The 18519-nt window shown below is 30.1% G+C and overlaps 1 protein-coding gene across 7 annotated transcripts in view; it reads left to right on the top strand.

Annotated features, from left to right (window-relative positions):
* GRIK2 (glutamate ionotropic receptor kainate type subunit 2) overlaps positions 1 to 18519 on the top strand; it is a 1079206-nt gene that overhangs the window by 917860 nt on the left and 142827 nt on the right. The gene's annotated exons all lie outside the window — the stretch shown is intronic.

Here is an 18519-nt window from a genome sequence, read left to right as displayed (position 1 = left end):
TTTTGAAGATTTCTCTTGAGCCAGGAAGCAAAATAGTATATTTTACTAATTTGGACTAATAAATCAGTCATAAAAAAACCAAAGTGGTAAAATTTAAAAGGAGGCTTTTTTAAGTATAAAAAGACTACCATTATTTTCTACATAAAATTTCTCATTTTTTTCACAAAATAATATAATGTATAACTACAAATATTTTTTGTTCTATCATCAAAATTAAATATTAAATAAGAGGGTTATTTTTTCAAATATATAGGTTCTTCTGATAAATTTATCACTAAAGATATTTATCTTTCCTTGAACCTATTCTTTTTTCAATGAAATCATGCATTTGTTCCTAGCAGTGAAATTAAAAAAAAAAAAACAAAAAAAACAAATGCTTAGTTCATTCAATTAAAACAAGGAATGAAATCACTTCTAGAAGTAGTATATTTTTATATATGTAGATTATTTGTGGTTATACACAGATATTTTTGATATTCACATATGGATGTAATGCAGATTTATAATTGTCTACCTAATTGTTTTAATATTAACACATGAGTCCTTCAGACAGTTATCATTTGCATATGGCTGAAAATTTGTATTGGAACCATACATACATATAGCATTTGTAGCTGTATGGTAGCTCATGTTAAAATTTTTATATGAAATTTAGAGTTCTACCCCAAAATGAGAATTTGGAGTATGAAATTCATAAACTTTCGGCTCCAGGCTTTTCCATATCTTGTGAAAACCAAATAGCCTTTTCATTTTTGAGCATCTTTGCATCAGTTACAAATCTTTTATAGTGACCAATACAAACCATCCTATTTTATATGTATTCAGAGAAATGAGTTCAAGGATTGCAGTTTAAATAATTCAATGGCTGGAGAACTCTACAGCATGCCCACAAGGAAGACAGAAAAATAAATACTCCAAAGTATAGAAAAAGCTTTTCTTGCTGTCTACAGGTATACCTGCTCCTTCTTAATCAAATTAACAAAAGTTCCTGGGAAAGATAAAATCAAAACCTAGTGGTAAATGTCCTGAGACCATTCTGAGGCAATTGTGCAAGCATCAATCAACCTGAATTAAGTCTAATGTAGTTTCCAGGGGACCTTAAGTAGAAACTATTGAATTACCTCAAATTCATATTAGGAATTTTAGATATTACTAATTTTCTGAGCCCAAATCTTCTGAGATTACATTCAAAAGCAAATACTGAAACATCTGAATTCTCTTCTAGCTTAAAAGAACATTTGCAAATAGAGGCAAGCTGTGTGGCTTATGCACTCATCTAATTTTCAAAATATTTCTTTAACTATCACTTTGATAAACCATCAAATAAAATAGTAACATAACATCTGTGTAATCATAACCTGTACTAATTTTTTACATAATAAATACATCCATATCATTCTTATTGAGAACATATAGCTGGTGTGCCATTTTTTAGTGTTATTAAATTTTAGAGTATTACTGTCATATTTTATTATTAGTTATTAAATTAATGAATTTGAAGGTAATTCTATTTCAGCCTCATATTCAACGATGTGATAATAGTTTCATACAGTTTCAGAAATTAAGTATAATATCTTCATTTATGGACAAATTAACATATATTTTATTAAATAACACACAATATAAGATATCCTATATTAAGTGATAAATAATATTAGATATCTTGGTAAATAATATATAGTATGAAAATAAATTATTTTCAGATTATCTCTGAACTATCTTGTTCAATTCTCAATATTAAAATAATCTTATATAAATATTGCTAAATTTAAAACAACACACTGAAAACTCAGATTAAAAGAAAATTTCTTGAATAGAATCTGCTTAAGTTCTAAACTGAACTTCTAAAGCCAAATAAATTTATATAATTAATATCTACTTTACTTTAATAAAAAAAAACTCCACTTTGATATGGAATTAAACTTTTGTTACCGTGAAAGAAGTTCATGATGTGCGAATGTAGACGAAATGTCCAAGTTTCAATTACAGAACTTAATTACATTCCTAATTTAAATGGTATTAGGATATTTGTTATCAATTCACAATAAATGTAGTATTTTGATTTCACCTGTGAATGAGGACTGTGCCTTATGTTGTACAGAAATCACTTATTCACATTATTATTGTTGTCAAAATAAATACGGCCTTTTATTTATGTATATTTTTTATCTTTACCTCCATAATGATTACAGGAAAAAAAAAGAGAAATTACAGTAAAAAATTCTCAGATATGTGTTTCATTCTCAGGGAAGATCACAAAGTTCTAAAATAATACCATGCTAACCACAAAATTTCCTAATAAATTGAGTATTGTACAATTGTTGGAATCTGTTTTCTAAAGTTAAATTTAAAAGCAGATTGTTTTTGTGATGGCTTTTTAAAATATCCCTTCACCTTTATTGTATAAGAAAAGATTATGTAATAAGTACCTAACAAAGGCTCTAAGGTGTTTTTTTTTTTAAAGCAGTATTAAGAAAGACATATATGGCTTTACTTGTCTTGATATGGTTTTATGATCTATGGTCTCTTGCAAACAGTTGCAGTATTGTTTATAGCATAATGGCATAAACAGCATGCTTATGTGAATTAGGGGAGAACTCTTGTTTGACAGTAAAGATGAGCCTGAAGTTCGGCATTCTGGACACAGAATGGCCTTATCCCGGATCTCCTAACCATAGCTCTTGGCTGACAGAGGAATAGGAAGAAATCTCGTACATGATAAACTTGCACTTGATCATATTTGTCCCTAAACCTTTTCTCTCTCCCTCTTTCTATTATATTTTCCTTTGACCTAGGTATATTAGTATAGAGAAAGCAGTTAGTCATATAAAGAGTCTGGTTAGGAAATCCACCCTTTATACTCAGAATGAAAGGTATTTTTCACCTTGCTTCAAATATTTCCTTTATTAAACAACAGATAATACAGATGCAGTATATCCTATTTATAAAATGAGTCAATATAAATGCCCATAATGTTAGAGGTTTTTTTTTTCTTTTAACAAGACCTGAGCTATTTTGAAATTCAGTGTATAAATCTTGGTCTAGAGTTCTTAGTAGTTTGGTAGAGAAGTGAATAACTGAAGACCAAACTTAAAAGAAGAGCATAATGCTCTACACATTTCCCTCCAACAGGATTGATGGAACCTTAATAATAATTCACTAGGCTTATAATAATGTTGCATATTTTATTCTGAGATTGACATTTTTAAAATTAAATACAAATAAACTGGAGAAGAAAAGTAATACTGTACCAGCTTTTTAAGTAAGAATGTTATTACACAGAAATTCCTTAGGTTATTTAAATGAACAAGTAAATATGTTCAAATAGAGGAAAAAGAATAAAAGAAGGCAAGCAACATTGACTAACCTGGCCTTCTTAGCAAAGATAAATCAACGAATATTCAATGTTGAGTACATAACATTAGTTTTTCAAAGTTAAAAAGAATATAGAAGTTTCTTGTAAGTTTTAGGATTGAATTACTTTGTATGATTTTTAGAATATTAGAATATCATCTATTGCACTATTAGATTAGACAGTAGGAAATGGTCTCCCTAGAATCTACCCAAGGGTGTATTAATACAGTCACCGCCAGGACTGTCTTGACATACATTTTGACACTAACATGGTCTGTGGTCACAAGATGACAAGGCTATTGCCTTACTGAGAGTTCTTCTCCTTATAAAAATATTCCGTATTTCTCTTGGTACTCAGAGCTAAAGGTATTCTAAACATAGTGGTTTTGATGGTTTAACTGAGTGTAGGAAACCATGTCCAAAGTGCTTGCATCAACAGCTTTGATCTAGACTCCTGACTAGTGTGCAGTAGCCTTTATATTCTTGTCACAATGATGGGTGACATTTAATGCACAGTGAAGGGCAACAATGAATTATTATGCACTTGGAAATGGATAACTGTTTTGGTGGGATGTTCAATGTTAAACTAATATGCTGTCAAAAAGACTCCTGTCACATTGAAATGAAAAGCCAATTTTGTTGTGTGCCTTTGCCACCAACGTGCCCACCTCTTAGAAAACCATTTTAATTTTACCTTTCTGTAACATAATTTTAGATATATTTTACTTTTATTTCTTAGTAATTTTTTTACTTAAGTAAATTACAGGAAAGCCTATCTGTTATTCCTTTTTCCATTTAGCAATTTTCCTAGACTTTAATGAAAATTTGGTTTGAAATAGTGTGCCTTTCACACATATGAAAGTGATTATTCAAATTGATTATATTAACAAATACCTCAATTATGGAACTAAAAGTCACAATTGATTAAAACTAAATGCACCTTCAAATTACATTTCCATAGGAAATGAGGTTACTTCTACATTAATAAAAGTTTTTTTTTTCTTTTTGCAAGAGTTACTTGGTAAATCTATTATAAAATAATTTACCTTTTTATTTGTAGTGGTTCCAGTGATGTTCATGGTTGCAAAAGGAACATGGCGTCAGCAACCCAGAAAAAAAATATCCCTTTGTGTAATTAGTAGAACCAAACCAATTGAAAGGAAGTTGAATTGGGGACTTCTTTTCAGTTTATGGTTGTGTCTAGATAATTTAGGCAGTGGAGATTTTGACTAAAATTATCCATATAGGAAAAGGTCAGACTCTTAATCATGTTAACAAAAAATAATATTTTCCACCTCTCAAATTTAGAATTATGCTAGACATTTACAAGAATAAAACATTTGAAAATAATTAAGAAAAAAACAATTTAAAATTCAAGTGCTTTTTTTTGTAATCTGCTGTAATCAAATGCTTATTGGCATTTTCTTTTAAAGATGATTGTGCTTGAGTACCTTTTAGAAATTTTGATCTCTTTTTCCAAATTATTTTTTGACATAGTTTTTTTTATCATTAGGGCAAAAGTAAATACAAATGCAAAAGTGGAAGTTTGATAGTCCATTTTTATCTTTCATACCATGTGGATAAGTTATTTGCCTCTTTGTCTTTCCTCGCCTCCATTGCCAAATTGAATTCAGACTTATGGAGGCGAAAAAGCTACCCCTCTTTCTAGTCATTCCAAGTGTGCCTACTCAACAAATATATTGGCCAATGAGCTTCTGAAAACTATAATTTGTTTCAATTTAGAAGTTCCACAGTGTCTAGCTCAGTAAATCACAGATACTAATTTTAATAAATTACATTATATAGAGTCACATTAAGAAACTTGAGAATGCTAAAAACTTGAAGATGAATATATATTGACTTATTATATTTGCTACCAAAAATGATACCTCTGTTTTTAATGAATACTTTATGGAATATGGAATTCCATTTTTCAACACTCACACATCCTGATGAGAAGTGGTAGTCTTGTAAGAAATTACGTTTTTTCCTTGAAAGACTTGGAAAAGCAGTGTAGTGTCATCTTTGACAGTTGCCACCATACCTCATACATTTCTTATTAGCTATTCAGATTGAAAAGCTAATTGGACAAGAACAATACTGTGAATGACTGTTTCCCTCTATTTTTTTCTTTCCTTTTTTGGGAGTTTTCTTTATTAATCATAAGAAATTCTTTGAGATGACTCTTAAGAACCAACAAGATAAAGAGCACCAAGCACTTTTTTTAAAAATCAAGTGATATACTTATTCTTCCATATTTTGCTATTTCTAGGTAGCTACTTCTCCCATAGCTACAGAGTACTGTGAATTCTTTGTAAGAAACCCTCAGCTTGTTTTTTATGTGTTAATTCTCTAAGCAAAATTATACTTCTGTTTTTCTACAGCCCTCAGAATAATAGTCCCCTCAGACTTTGGGGGGCTCTCAGTCACCTAAGAAAGGTCTTTACAGTATGAAATGAGGGTTTGTGTGTGTATATATATATATATCATATATATATGATATATATATGATATATATATGATAGATAGAGGATAGATAGATGATAGATAGATAGATAGATAGATAGATAGATAGATAGATATAGATAGTACAATGGTTGAGGGTATTATTTAAAAAAAGCAATTGCCTTGAAAAATGTAAAGAAATAGATCAATTTTTTAAAATAGTAAGCATAACACCTAAATTAGTATCATTTTTACCTAGATAAAGTTGTTCTTTTGCTGTAGATTCTTTGGTGTAAGAGTTCTTTCAGATGGATGAATGTTTTCCTATATCGTTTTGTACTGGGCCGGTGGGTTATGTGGAAGAAATCATTTGTAGAGAAAAGGAAGGACACTAATATAAATTGTATGTCAATAGAGGCCAGGTTTTATCTGAGAATCATGGAGAGATTAATTTATTAGCTTCTTTTTTTCAGTAGCTGTTTTTACATTTTTATATAAGGAATGAGTAGGTATACATAACCACATCCCCTTATCCCTAGCAATGAGATTAGAAATATTTTCCCTTTGTTTAATGCTAACATTATTATACTTTATAAATTCTAATTTATTACAGAAAGGAAGCTATTTTAAGGAAAACAGATTTAGAGGAAAACAGAAAAAAAGGAAGTTGTATCACTTGGTTCTTTTTGATTATCATGTTAATTCACCTTTCACGTTTCCTTCTAAGATTTTAGGAAAAACAAAAGATTAGCTACCCTTTTAATTATTATTTTTAAGAGTTCTGTATAACATATTTGTGCTACATGTTAGCAGTATGTTGTTTTAGAATAACTTGAAAGAATTACCTCAATTAGCTACACTTAAGACATGTGTTTTTCTCTTTAGATTTGCCAATAAGAAAGCTTAAACAAATATTTCCAATCACTTAGGAACCTAAACAGTACACATTAGAAAGCCACACGTGAGCAGATTTGCCTCATAAACATATAAACCTATTTGCTTTCTAAGCCATTTCTCTAGGAATGCTCACTTTCTTCCCCTGAAAATTACTAACTGCATATGGTAAAGGAATTGCACCACATTGTGAGCTTTTCCAGAGACTTAAATGATATTGATATATTTTTTACTTAAATGATATTGATATATTTTTTATTTTTTTCATAATTCATGGATGTGGGAAAAATATCATTAATATTGAATGAAAATGTATGGATGTAATTTTTAGTGATAATTTATGACTTTTTTCTTCATGTTATGTAAAATAATGCACTCTATCCAAATAATTAATGAGTAGGAGATATAGTATCATCAACCAGTGTAACTTCATTCATTAGAGCATGTCACAGCACCTTAATTGCTATAATTTTTTACATTCCATTACATAATTACATCATTCAAGTTAAATTGTTTTCATATCAATCCTGTTGGGTATATATACATATATATTTTTTAAGAGAAATATCATCTGTTTCTCAAATTGCTATAGGAATTTCAATATGATATTTGAATAGTAAGGGCCTGATATCTATCTTGTATATAAATAGAATTAGTAAAACAAATGACAAAACAAACTATTCTATTGATTTTCAACACCTATAATTTTAAATGTTTCTAGTTAACTCTTACATAAAGAGGAACACTATTAAAATGTGAAGTTATCTCTGTTAGAGCTACTTTTGGAGTTTTGTTTGGAAGCCCAGATATTAACTTGACAAACTTTATGATGAAAACCTTATTAATGAAGTAATTATACACATCTACATTTTAAAATTATAGTAATTATTTTTAGTGTAGTATACATTGGATTGAAACATAATTTTTGTTTCAATACCTTAATAAATAAGTGGAAGGTAATCCTCTCTGCCCCTCCCCCAGCCTGGATATAACTTAGTTTCCTGCTCTTCTTTATGAAAGATGTTTAACCGTTAATTATTTAAAAATATTTCCCATTTAAATGTATCCCTGACTACTCCTGAAATGATAACATGAGGTAAATGAATTCATAATAGATTTTCCTATTAAATTAATGGACTTAATATTTGAAGCAAAGGTGAAATTGTAGGTTTTGAATGTTACTGGCATGATAAACATTATAAACAGATTAGGGCTACAACTGTCATCTAAGTTGGTTCAGAATATGCACCTGAATATTATTTTAACATAATAAAATTAGGTAAGTGTTTCCCTGCTTCCCTTACTATTACTGGACTGAGAAAGGGGGTGCTGGGAGGTGTGTGTCAATATGAGTTTAGCAATTCACTAGACTGACTGAAGATATGTTTTGGAATGGTATTACTAAAGTGAGATTACAAAAAACAAACAAAACAAAAACCTCAAAAAACAAGAAGGAAAAAAAGAAAAGAAAAAGAAAATAGTGAAAATTTTGTTGCAGAAGGAGATACAAAATCAATATTCACATTCAGGGAAATGTATGTTGATTTCAAATATCTCATATCACTGCAATTTTCAATTAGGACCTCAAATTTTCACAATCATGAAGATGTTAAAAATTATATTTGAAATATTCCTTCTGCTCCAAATTTTAAAACATTCTTGATATTTCTAAATTCAGATATTTGAGTTGAAAACAAAAATGGTGAATGCTTTCCAAACATACTTCAGTTGTTTTAGATACTAAACTGCATATGCAGTACATACACTTAATTTTTAAATATTTTATTGGTATATTTGATACAATAGAGTATAATTTAGGAAGATATTTAGTTGGAAGAAAAGAAAATACAAAAGTCATGATACCTCATGAAACTTACTAAAATTCATTTATAGTTAAACAATTCAATGAGAAAATAAACTTTTTGTGCCTTGCATGTTCATGGTAGCTGGTAGGTATTTTTTTTTATAATCCAGATATTTGCATATTAGCAAATCGACTTAAGCATCCAAGGGATGTTAAAAAATCAATGCTACCTTTCCAATGCTAGCTTCAGGTTCCTGTTGATAGCATCATTTACTTTTGAGGATCCATTTTTTAAAAAAGTAGTCTGTTTCATTTTCCAGTATTAGAAACCACATAACCACCTGAGTGATCTAAGGACAGTCTGCCTTGAGCCTTTTAACATGGGACTTACTCCTTTAAAATCCTTAGCAAGTGTGTTGCAAGCTACACACTTGGTTCTGATATGTAAGTCTAAGAAATAATTCTTTTAAATGTAAATTATGTTCCAACCAATTTAAAAATAACAGTGTTTTAATGTTTGGTACTTCACTTGCAAAAAGTTAGCTATATTGGTAAGAAATTATTGATAGGACAAATCTATGCTTTCTTATGCAATGTTGATATGTAGGACATTTTCCTTATTATTCCCAATTTAAAGCCACTCTTAATTTAATTTGATTGGACAATTAGGTGTTTAAAAAGCTGCATTAGTAGCTATTTAATGAGACTATATAAAATCCACTTTGTAATTTTAAAAATGATTCCAGCTTTAAGTGTAGAATTATGTATTTTTATTTTACATATGTAAAATTAAATCTGAATTTTATGGCAACCAAAATAATGTCTTTCCTTCAGGAATCTTAAGATGATCAGTAGATGATTATAATAAGGACTTTTTTTATTCCATAACAATAAAAACAGTCTTGGGTAGTTTAAAATTTGAGTAAGTTGCAGTATGCCATTTTGACTTAATTTTATTTAAAAAATTGCTTAGGATGAAAATAGGTCATAAGGATCTGAATTCAAGCCTATTGCTGAAGTTAAATGCCTAAATCAAATATAAATTTTAAATGGGAATTAAAGGGAAGTCTTACATTTTGAAAACATTTATTATTTATAGTTTCTAGTTATACATTTATAGCTGATAGTAATGTTTATTTTTCTTTGAGGGTATATTTTTAATGAATATTGATCACAGTTTAAATTTACCATCAATAAATTACAAATCGGGGGAACTGATCATTGTTACCATCTCATTAAGCCCTTTCAACCCATTTAGATCTACTAAATAATATGTTCAATAGCATATTATTGTAGCATTCATATACAGATAATCCTTGTACTTCATTCTGTGTAAATCTGGTAACTTTCTGGTACTAAAGCTACCAATAAAGCAATGCCAAAGTTAATTAATGAGCAACAGATGGCATGAAAATTTAACATAAATGGTGTATATTTTTCAGTGATGTGACGGTAAGAACTTCTGTGGCAAGTAGTGAATTTTTGATTTGCAGCAATTGACAATTTTTGTGGTATAAATATTACCAATATAACTAATCAAGCTACCAATGGAGTCTTACCAAATCTAGAGTTGGAAAGATAGGTGGAAAATTGGCTCTTATAGCCAAATGAACTGGCTCCAGAACACTGCTAATACATAACAATTTCAAATGAAAGGATAAGCATAGATAATAAAAGTGAGTAGCAGTAGCCCAGGTGGATGTGCTTATACAGAGATCCAGGATGTATCAGAAAAATATGTGGAAGGTAATGGCAAAGTTATGGAACCCTGAAAGCAAAATTAAAAAGTTAGATTTTTATTAATACAATTAGAATCTTTGAAGTAATTCCATACTTAAAGTAAATGCCAATTAATCCTTTCACTCATGAAAATAATTTGATATCTAAACAATTAGCATGATTTTCTTGAAGTTAACTGCGTGTTAAAATTTCTATGGTAAAGAAAAAAAACACTAAGGAAAACTTTAGCTATAGTGACAATCTCATGGAATGAATCCTTGTGGATTCTGGTATTTTCTGAATTATTGAGTTGTTATCATTAAATTTAAAATCTTCAACTCTTTACATGGAGATTTTTTTAACTATGAAATGGTTTCCTTGCTTATAAGGTTTAAGTATTTTAGTCAAAAATACTGAAAGGAATCAAATGGTCATTCAGTAATAATATTTTATACTGAATTAATGTCTCCTGAAGTTCAGTAATAGGTTCAGAGCCTATGTTAGTGGGAATAGGTTCACATGTAAGTAGTAGGAAACCTGACTAAGCAGTTATTAAATACATAGTAGGTTTACTGTTCTCATGAAGGCTGAAGGTAGGCAGGACAGGATTGAAACCATTGCTGAAAGAAAGGTGATGTTGGGGAACTTGGCACCTTCTCTCTGTGTGCTACATTGTTCCTAGACTGAAGCTTTTATCCTCCAGGCTGCAAGACGGTTACTGCAACACCAGGCATCCTATCTGCGCCTCAGGCAGCAAGAAGGTAGAAAGCAAAAGCAAAAGCCAAAAAGACAGGGTTATTACCTCAGAAAGGAAAAACTTCCTCTTCTCTGCATCTTATTGGCTAAAATTATTTTACTTCCTAACTGCAGAAGAGGATGCAGATATGTTTCTTTTATCTGGGCACACCGCCGCCTCGGTTCTTTTGTAAATAAGAAAGATTTTATCAGGTATGAATTGGCTGTGCCTGCCACAGGGTTTATTAAATGGTGACATAAAGTTCAGGCACATGTGAAATTCTCTCAAATTTCTTGTTTCAACTGTGCATTTTTAAAGGTTTCTTTCTCCCCTTTTCTCATCTGTTATTAGGATGCCTATTTCTGAGCAGCCTAACTATCCCCTTCCTGTTAGTGATTTTCAACTGGTGTTTTCTTTAACACAAGCTAATTATGCTTGTTTAAAAATGTATGAAAAGTAAGTGTAAATATTTCATATGTTAGAGGTCTTTTGTGCTTTCTTTCTGGCCACTTTTCTTTTTTGTGCACCCATCATTTCTAGAATATTGACTATATTTTTGAGACATGAATTTACCAAATTAGTTTTGTGCAAGAAACATGAATTATTATTCTAATATAATCTAAATGATGCTATCAAAATATAAAGTTTTAATCCCACAGAAAACAATTCTGGTTTATTTTTGATGCGAGATAATCTAATACATCAATGTTTTCCCTAACTTATATGAAGCCATGAAGAAGTTGGTGCAAAAAATTGTTAAATGTGGTAGGCTCCATAATATTTACACAATATAAATGTATGATAGCATATCATAAGGCAGCATTTACAAAACATCAGATGCTAAACTGTTTCCAGGGGGAAAAAATGAACCCAAGAGAGTTCTACGATCAAAGAAGGTCAGGAGAACTTTGTACTAGATCTGCCTCTTGAAGATTCGCTATTAGCAGATTAAAGGTTCCGAAAAGTCTTACAGCAAAGAGATTTGGGTATGTTTGTTTAATTCATCATTATCTAAACATTTTTGGCCATGGGACATCTTTTTTCTCTTTATTTCAAAATAAAGTAGTAAATGTGAAAATTTTAAATCCAGTTATAGAGTTTCAAAAAATAACTTCCATTTTAAAAATGTCTGGCCTTAGGACAACTCATTATTACTTATTTGTAAATTTGGTTATAAAAATCAAGATCTGCTATTGTCAGAAAGACACTCATTGAATATTTTAAAAGTTCCCTACATTTATTGAAAGTTCTTAAAAAATTAGATAATTGTAAAAAGCAAAAGGCCTTATTTTGGAATAATGATAAACCTAGCAATAAAGCTTTTTTTCATACTGACAAATTATGATTTGAGAGCAAGCATATGACTTAAATATGTTCCAGTTTTATTAGTAATTTTATCTTATTTATTAAAGGAGGAAGAATTTTATGATGTGGTTGATACTTTATTTTGTATTTATTGTAAAGATGAAATTAGTTATCTATTCTTCTATAAATGATCAGCACTCTAGGTAGATGAATTATGTAGATTTTAATTTTACACATATTTTGAAGCTACATATTTTATGAAGTTGTAATCTTTTCTATTAGAGTCATATTTGTCTACCTTATGACACTCTGTAAACAGAGCTGAAGGAGGTCACTGTATTTTAAATCTCATTTACATATTGGACAACATCAAATGATAATTATTAATGTTCTAGTTATATATAGAGTACAAATAGCATAAAGTGCAAAAAGCCAGAAAATAAGCATATTCAGCATACATGTAAGCCTAGAGTGTCTTAAACTCAACTATAGTGATACTAAAATGGCCTGTTTATGGAGAACCAGCATTTTTATCTACATGCTTCTAGTTTGTTCATCTTATTCAGGTTGGACAGGTAGCAATTTTGAACGGCTCATCTTAAAATGAATGCAATTATCAAAGGATTATATGGTCCATCCTACAAGGCATTCACTCATTTTAATCTTTTGTTTGCAGCCTTCTAGCTCCTCTTATACATTCTCATTTGTAGTTAATGGAAGGTATTATAGCTTATGTCTTAGCCTATTGCAAATAAAAAATGCTGTTAGATAAAAGCTTCATAAATGACAGCTACTCTTTCTCAAATTTGGACCAAGTGTTGCTGTTTTCTTTCTTAGAATCAATTAAAACATATTTATTTATTTATTTGTGATCATAAGATAATATGCTGCCAGAGTATTGTCAATTATCATAGCTTATAACAAGATTGAAATTATATAAATTCTGATTGGATCATAAATGGTAATACAGCATGACTTTTGTTATTGTTCATTGTTTGAAAAATATTCCAACTAGGTCTATCACTCTTTCCCTAACCACCCATCAATGTATCATTAAATATTAGCTATACAAATCACATATGATGGATATATTCCTTGTGTATTTCCTATTCATAAAACCTAATATATATTTGAAATAACCTATTAAGGACTATACTTAAGCTGTTTCAGAAATATAAAGGTAGAACTTCTATTTTTCAAGTTTGATTAAGTGAAAAACTATTACATAAGACAGTTATGTGGATGAATATTCTGAATGATAAAACTGATTTTTGCTACAAAATACAGCAACTGGAGACAATAATTGGATCTCCTTGATTCGAATATGAAAATCCATTCAGAAATTCCTTTGTACAATAGAATATACACAAAATATTGTTTCAAAAATCCAATTTGTTGAGAGAAGCTACATTTTTTATTTTTATTCTTTTTTTTTTTAATTTTTATTTATTTATTCATGATAGTCACAGAGAGAGAGAGAGAGAGGCAGAGACACAGGCAGAGGGAGAAGCAGGCTCCATGCAGGGAGCCCGATGTGGGACTTGATCCCGGGTCTCCAGGATCACGCCCTGGGCCAAAGGCAGGTGTTAACCGCTGCGCCACCCAGGGATCCCTTATTTTTATTCTTAACCAAGTTATTTTAAAGGAATTTTGTATGAAAGGATTTCTTACAAATGCTTTAGCTTTTTAATTTTAGTCAGAAAGCAAAGCCTCTATATATTTGTATGTCTTTTTTTAACCTTTGGTTAAAGACCATAAAGTCCAGAGATGTTTTTTGAGCACCCAAATTTAAGCACCCACTATTTCTAGAATATTGACTAAGCAATGTGGAGAAATGCAGACTTAGTATGTATTCAGTCTAAATGGAAGGATTTAAAATTTAACATTGCTAAAGGACAAATGTACATGGAAAGGTACCAGATAATAAGAAATTAGTCCATCCAGAAACAGTACACTAAAAGGCATGAAAGGTGAGGCAGCATTCCAAAAGGCACAAAATCTGCACAGTAAGCTCAAGAAGTTAAAAAAGAATAACTGGTGTTTCAGTGTAAAGCATTGCCGATAGAACATGTTGTCCAGTTGATATGATTGTCTATACTATATCGAAAGGCCATATGCCAGACTACAAGAAACAGCCATTCTATTTGCAGTCTTTGGCCCTCTGACACCTATAATCTACCTGAGATTTGATTTACTGTCCTAATAAATATTAGTGACTGTTAGTCCTAACTAGGAAGTGGTAACATAGCAAACAAAAACACATTGCTTTGGATTGTTATTTTTTCCTCATTTGATGTTTAAAAACCAAGCACTTGTGTACTCATCAAGTTTGAACAATGGCACAAAACATCATGAACAAAGCAATAAAATGCCTATCTTAAAACGCTTGCCAAGATTGCCAGAGATTTACAGTAGAGAGGAAATGTAGTAACAATGTAAAAATATTAAGACATTTAATTCAGATATGTATGTAAATAAGATATTGAGACACAGGTATGTTATTTTCCAGTACAATGTCATAAATTCTTGAAACACTTTCAAACAGGACAAACGAGATTTGTGGAATGACAGGAATCGTCTGTGTCATTTAAATGCATTATGGCACTTAGGAAAACTGAATTATGTGTTTAATAACAATAAAAGTACAAACACCATTTTAAATTAAATAACATTCTATAAAATCCCAGGTCTATGACTGGTAAACAAAATTTTAACATGTAATCAATAGAACTTCATGCAATAAATGGAGACATGGAAGTCTAAAGAAACAAAGCAACCTGACAGAGGGCCAGTACTTAATCATAGAACTGGAGCCAGTGTTGACAGCATGCAGGGCACCACAGCATGAAAACAAAATTGAGGCACCTGTAAACAGAACTCCACTTTCACAATTATAATTAAAGTTCAAACCTGTAAGACTTTAAGAAGTGGTATAGCTAACCATCTGTTTTGCAATTTTTTAATAGAAATCTGTTTCCTGAAAATTAACATTTTGGTCAGTTTTTCCTTTCCCCAGAAGTTAACATGTTTCTAATCTTTGACACATGACCATAGCATAAATTCAGAGTTCTATCAGCTACATAGCATTAGCCAATACCTTACATTTTAGCTTGTTACTCAGTCCTTCATTAATATTTGAGGCCATTATATACGTCCTAATCATCTTTAATTGTGCTTGAGGCCATTAGAATTTTCTTCTCCTCCTCTCCCCCCTTCTCCTGCCTTCTCTGTCTTCCATTTAATATAAAGTACATGATTCTCAATTTCTCCTTTCCTTCTTCCCTTCCTCTCAATCACTGATTGGCTAGAGCTTTTCAGCACCATTTGGCCACTTTTTCTCAATCTTTTATTATTCGATCTTAAATATTGCTTGGTACAGATCTAATTTAAAATCCTCGGACAATTTTATTATATTGTCTTTGGCTATTTTAAAATATCAATAAAATATACGAAGCAAGACTAGATTCATGAGGAAATCTTTGTGTCATCTTATTATGTGCAGCGTCCTTACATGCCAATATTTATTAAATTTGCTCTTTATTATCTTTCATATAGTTTTGAGGATGTGTGAATGCCCTAAGCTAATTGAAATGAGGTAAGATTTTGTTTCTGTCAGTTAACTTATTCCTTGATTATCATCTCTTTTCAGCATGATTGAGTATGAGTTAAAGTAAATATTGCTTAGTTATAACATGACATTTATGTAAAGATTTCGGGAACTGAAGTCATTGTTACCTCAGGAGTGGTCAGGGTAGGAGCACAAGAGAAATAGATAATAGGAGTTAGTAGAAATAAATGATTATGTAAAATAGTGTAGAGTAATTTATTAAATTCACTAGTATCCAATTAACAAATTTGCAGAATATACTATATTTAACAAGTGAGAACATTCATTTAAGTAGAAGCATTTCTGTGAAAGGACAGAGCTAAGAGAAAAAGAATAGAAATGGGAACCTAATGTCCACAAAATGTAACAGATACATACAATAAAGGTAAATAAAGTTAAATAACTAAGAGCATTATAAAATTCTTTTGAAATGATAATTATACGTGGTCCCCTTATTTTATGCATAAGAAAATTGAGGCACTGAATTTGTGACAGATGTACTGGAAGTCATAGAGGAAAAAAACATAACAAGACTAGTATTGATTTAAAGTGCTCTCTTCGAAAAAGCGTTTGTGAAGTATGTTTTAAATCATCAGTAAAACTAAAATCAAAGTTTAAAAGTTTATTAAATAACAAGATGTTCCACAAGAGATAAAGCACCATTAATAAGAATCTTACTGAATCATTGGATCTGTCACAAATACAGAGGAATTTTGATGTTAAGTGTCATGAGAAATTCTGTTGAAGCACTCCAATGATAAAACAACTTTCCATAAACATGTTATTGAGATAATGTCCTGGAAATCCCTGTAAAGAGAGAAAAGAAGTAGTAATTTAAATGCTTTCAATACATAATAAAATAATTTCAGAATGAATGGAGAACTTTTGGATGCTGAAGGAAGAAATTTTATTTTGTAAATAAGTTCATTTGGGATTTAGAAAAAAGGTTCCCACTGCTAGAAGTTGGAACAGTCTCTGTTTAGCGAAGCAGATAGGCAAGCTTGAGATGAAACAATATTTTGAGAAATTAAGGAACTGATAGCTCAGAGAAATGAACAGACACAGATGGACTTCTTGGCCTTCTTTCATGAGCACATTTCCTATTTTATTGGCTTGGGATAAGTAAATCTATTTAAAGAATCAAAATGCAGAAGAAAAATGCATCTTTTAGAAATGCATAAAATATGTTCTTTGCCTCTTTGAAAAAGTAAATATATATGTGTGTGTATAAGTATGTATATATACACATATGTACATACATAGATACACACACTGTATATGAACTCCCATTGACCAGAAGTTAGTTCTTAATTGCATTATAAGAAATAACTCAATTATATAAACATAACATAAAGAAGCAGTGACAGAAGAAAGTATGATAAAATTGGATATTTGTAGAGTTTTGAGAACACAAACTAATATAAATGTTATAATGTACCTAAGTTCTTATTTAATAATTATTCTACAAACACATATACTCTAAAAACTCTTTTGTTATGTGCAGTTATAAAACTTGATCACTAACAAAGGCACTTAAAGTTATCTTTAATATTTTGAAAATAACAAGAGAAACATTTATCAGTGGTATATATTTCTACATTAAAGAACAAAAGACCTACACCTACATGTACAGTCTAAAAAATAAAAACCACCAAACTCCTAGTAAAAGGGATCAGGCTTGTTACTAAAGGCAGAGGGTGGGGGCAGGGAGAGAATTAGAGTAAAGTAATACAAAAGTACAGACTTCCTGCTAAGATGAATCAGTACTAGGGATGTTCCGTACAGTGTGATGACTATAGCTAACACTGCTGTATGATATACAGGAAAATGGTTAAGAGAGTAAATAGTGAAAGTTCTCATCACAAGGAGAATTTCTCTTCTTTTTTCTTTTATTTTTATTGAATTTATATGAAAGGATAGATGTTAGCTGAACCTATTGTGGCAATCATTTTATAATACATGTAAATCAAACCATCGTGTTGTATGCCTTAGGCTTATATACAGCAATATAGGTCAATTATTTCTCAATAAAATGGAAAAAAAAATCTAAGAAGTAAAAAAGAAAAAATGTGATTGTAAACTAATGCATAAACATGTCATACATGCTAAATAATTTAAAGTTATTATTTCCACTCAAAAGTAGTATTTGCAGGTAAAATATTGTAAATAAATGGTAATTTCATGACTATTGACCAATTATAATTCTATGCTGTTTTAAAAGTCCACATAATCAGGGAATTTTTTTGGTAAAAATGTATAATTTAGAAAATGTTAATTTTCCCCTTACAGCTATTAACTGTAGTCTAAAATTTTACATTAGAAGGATATAATTGAAAAAAAATAAAAATTCAAAAAAATTTTAAAAAGGATATAATTGTATTAGAAGGGTATAATACAAACGAAAGTAATTTAATAGGTTAAAGTTATAGAGAATTCATGTCTTGATTTAAATTTTAGCAAATGATTTCTAATCTATTATTACTATTTATTAGTATCTATTACTAATCTTTTTGAATCATAAAACTGCAGCTCTTTGAGTCTACTTTTTCTATATTGTATGTTAATCTGAATAAGTGTTAGATAACTTTTAAAGCTACTTCACAACTTCCCTATCATCTGTCATGATTATCAGTCTATTTGGTTGATTGACTAAAA

Source organism: Canis lupus, chromosome 7, assembly GCF_048164855.1.
Source record: "Canis lupus baileyi chromosome 7, mCanLup2.hap1, whole genome shotgun sequence".
Taxonomy (NCBI): domain Eukaryota; kingdom Metazoa; phylum Chordata; class Mammalia; order Carnivora; family Canidae; genus Canis; species Canis lupus.
Note: the sequence above shows the minus strand (reverse complement) of the source record. Positions and strands in the feature narration are given on the sequence as shown.